This window comes from Tupaia chinensis, unplaced genomic scaffold (genome assembly GCF_000334495.1).
Source record: "Tupaia chinensis unplaced genomic scaffold, TupChi_1.0 Scaffold149178_1, whole genome shotgun sequence".
Taxonomy (NCBI): Eukaryota; Metazoa; Chordata; class Mammalia; order Scandentia; family Tupaiidae; genus Tupaia; species Tupaia belangeri.
Genome location: NW_006209026.1, coordinates 345,776 through 349,448, shown reverse-complemented (window position 1 = coordinate 349,448; position 3,673 = coordinate 345,776). Strand labels below are relative to the sequence as shown.

Below are 3,673 nucleotides of genomic sequence, written 5' to 3'. Positions count from 1 at the left end.
AAGTGTCTTAAAAAAAAAAACAAAAAAAAAAAAAAAAAAAAAAAAAAAAAAAGTATTCAAAGAAAAAAATCTCAACACACGAACAAATTGTTAAATGTTTAAACAATGACAAGATCAGTTTTACTGATTTTTCTTTTTGCCCCAGGCTTGAATATAACTCTGCAAGGTATTACTTCTAACTCTTCTACTTCAAATAGTATGAAACTCTTGAAGTGTCTAAAAACAAGTAGCACAAGTATTTCCCTTGTGATCTTTATTTTTTCCTTCTATTCTCTCTTAGGTTTTTGGCATAGGGAGTGCGTGCTTGCTGAGAGAGACAATGAAACAGAAAGAAAGCACCCCCCAGGGGGATGGCTATGCTGCAATTCCTTCTTCTCAATCCTCCTGGAATTTGGGCACATGCACATAGGTGCTCACCAGCGTGATTTTCTAGTGGTAATTATCATGCCACTTCCTGGCCCCCTCCTCCCTTATGATCTTTTTAAACATTTTTTATTGTTACTCAGTCACCAAGTGTCAGACAATATGCTACATTCTTTACATAAACTGTAAGTATATTAGTATTTCATTCTTACTATAACTTTTTTTTGAGAGAGATTTTTGCTATAGGATGTGTGCACTTGCCATAAAGACAGAGACAGAAGACAGAAAGCAAGAAATCATCCCCCCCCAGGTGGGGGGGGGGGGGATGATCATGCTGCAATCCTTTCTCCATTCTCCTCTCAGGATTTTGAGAACACACGCACAAGCATCCAGTGTGAGTTTCAAGTCTCCGGGTCTGGGACTCAAACTGTGACCAACTATGTGGGAGTCCAGTGACATAACCATTATGCCATCTTCTGGTCCCAATTTTCACATAACTTTCTAAAAGACGTGCTATTCTCTCCATTTTTCCATAAAGAAACTGTGCTCTTTCACACTGCTTATCAATATGTAACAATACATATTTGAACTCAGGTCCTCAAAATGTTCCATGTTGTTAATAGCTGTTTGCTATATATTTAGAAAAGAAACTAAAATGTCTAACATTGAAGTTTCCACCTAATATCTCTGTCAACAAATAAACATTCCCGAAAGTTTACTAGATATCTGTATCTATTAACAATCTATGTTTATATAAAGGCATGATTTTTTTCTTTTGAGGGTGTTTTTTTTTTTGGCTATTGGGCACATGCGCTCCCTGAAGAGACAGAAAGACAGAGACAAGACAAAAAGCAAGAAATCAGCCCCCAGAGGAAAGGCCACGTTGCAATTCCTTCTCCTCTATTCTCCTCCTGGGATTTTGGGTATGCACATACATGAGCCTGATAAGAGTTTCAAGCCTCCAAGTCTGGGACTTGAACTGTGGTCAGCCATGTAAGAGTTGAGCGATGTCAACCATAACACCATCTGCTGGTCCCCCACATAGTCACATTTTACTGGTAAGAATAAATAGCTCGGATCAGCAGGTGGTGTGGAGGATAAGGGTGCTGGATTCCCACATGGCCATCCATGGTTCAAGTCCTGGACCTGGTGACTTGCTTTCTCACTTTCCTTTCTCTCTCTCTCTCTTTCTCTCTCTTGTCAAATAAAGAAAAAAAAATAACAATAACAAATGGAAATAAATAAATAATTCTTTAAAAAAAAGAATAGCTCATCTAATAAGAAAAATTTAATTGCTAAAGAGGAATGTAGATTATACTTGTGTACTTAGAAGATAATTTTTAAAATTCCAAAAATGAATATAAATTTTGTTTTTCTAGACATTTTAAGAATACAACTGATACTGGGGCTGGCAGGTGGTGTAGTGGTTAAGGTGCCGAACTACCACCTGGTCAACCACAGTTTAAGTCCTGGACTTGGCGGATTGTTATCTCATTTTTTCTCTCTCCCTCTGTTCCTCTGTGGTCAAATTGAAAAAACAATAATGATGACGAATAAAACTAAATAAAATAATTCTTTTTTAAAAAAAGAATACAACTGATACTGAATTAGGAAGACACGTAAAAACAAAAAAAGGGTCAGATGATATGGTGGCTAAGGTGCTGGACTCCCACATAGCTGACTGCGGTTCAAGTCCTGGATCTGGTGGTTTGCTTTCTCATTTTCCTGTTCTTTCTCTCAGTCTCTCTCTGAAGAGTGCACAAGCCCTATGGTAAATTAAAAATAACAGTAATATATAAAGTTAAATAATTCTAAAAAAGAACAAAAGAAAAAATTCTATCTGCTATGTATAAGATAGCAGCCTGAGACACAAGGTTACTCAAACATAATATGAAGTTAAATAAAATTAAGTTAAAAATTAAGTTTCCTAGTCACATTAACTACTTTTTCCCCCTTACGGTTTTTGCTATAGTGTGCATGTGCTCATCAGGAAAAAAAGAGGGAGGGAGGGAAAGCGAGAGATCACTCTCCAGGGGGAGGGCCACTCCATTAATCCCTTTTCCTTCATTCTCTTCTCAAAATTTTTGGGCTTGCACACACATGTCCATCATGATTTTCAAGCCACCAGATCTGGGATTCGAACCATAGTTGGTCATGTGGGATCCTCTCTATGTATTTAGAAGCCAGCCATTTATTTGGAAGTTAACAAAACTTGTGTGCTGGGACCAGCAGTCACCGTAATGGCTATGTCGCTGGACTCCCACGTAGTCGACTGCAGTTCGAGTCCCAGATCCAATGAAATTCACTCCAGGTGCGTGTGCGTGCGTGCCCAAGATCCCGAGAGGAGAATGTAGGAGAAGGGATTACGGCGTGGCCATCCCCCCTGGGGGGTGATTTCTTGCTTTCTGTCTCTATGTCTCTCTCTGTCTGTCTGGCAAGTGCACATGCCCTACAGCAAAAAAACCTCTCCAAAAAAAGAAAAAAAAAAAAAAAACCTGTGTGCTAAGAAGCTAATATCTGGTTCTTACTACCATGCTACTGACTGGCCTACTAACTAGAATTTTAAGCATGTGATAAGGAATAGCAACTTTACAATCAGAAGTAACACTGTAGATGTAAAAATCTTGGGAACCAGCAGTTAGCGTAATGACTATGTCGCTGGACTCCCATGTAGTCGACCGCGATTTACATCCCAGACCCGGTGGCTTAAACTAACGCCAGGCGCGTGTGCATGCATGCCCAAGATCCCGAGAGGAGAATGGAGGAGAAGGGATTGCGGTGTGGCCATTCCCCCTGGAGGGTGATTTCTCGCTTTCAGTCTCTCTGTCTCTCTCTGTCTGTCTGGCGAGCACACGCGCCTATAGCAAAAATCTCTCCAAAAAAAAAAACCTTATCATAAGGGAGAGAAAAGGCTCAACCTAGGAAATAATAAACCAAAAACTTTCTAACAGAAGAAATTGAAGTTACTTACCACTTGGTTGAATTTATTTCCCTGATGCTTCTTAATTGAGCCAACATTCTAGAAAAAGGAAAAAAAAAGAACTAAATTTAATGATAAAAACTGATGCTTGTATCTTTAATGAACAACTCTTCTCATTTAGATCTAAAGAGAAATTAAAATTCTCAAAAACCGACCAAAGTAAACCAAAAATAGTTAAGACCAAATATTCAAAACAAATATTAACTTCTTAACATTCACAGGTTTTGTTAACTTCAAAATAAACGGCTGGCTTCTAAACAGGTAGAGTGATGGACAGTTTATATATCTGTAAAAAAAACTTTTTCTAAAACTTTGCTATAGGGTGCATGT

At 38.4% G+C, this 3,673-nt stretch overlaps 1 protein-coding gene across 7 annotated transcripts in view; it reads right to left on the bottom strand.

The window, feature by feature from the left end:
• The window catches only part of ERBIN (erbb2 interacting protein), a 137,560-nt gene that overhangs the window by 87,138 nt on the left and 46,749 nt on the right, over window positions 1–3,673 (bottom strand). For all 7 annotated transcript variants that reach the window (XM_014585176.2, XM_006170924.3, XM_014585175.2 and 4 more), the window contains exon 2: window positions 3,335–3,382. The gene's annotated coding sequence lies outside the window, so the exon portion shown is untranslated. The remainder of the gene's footprint in view (window positions 1–3,334; window positions 3,383–3,673) is intronic.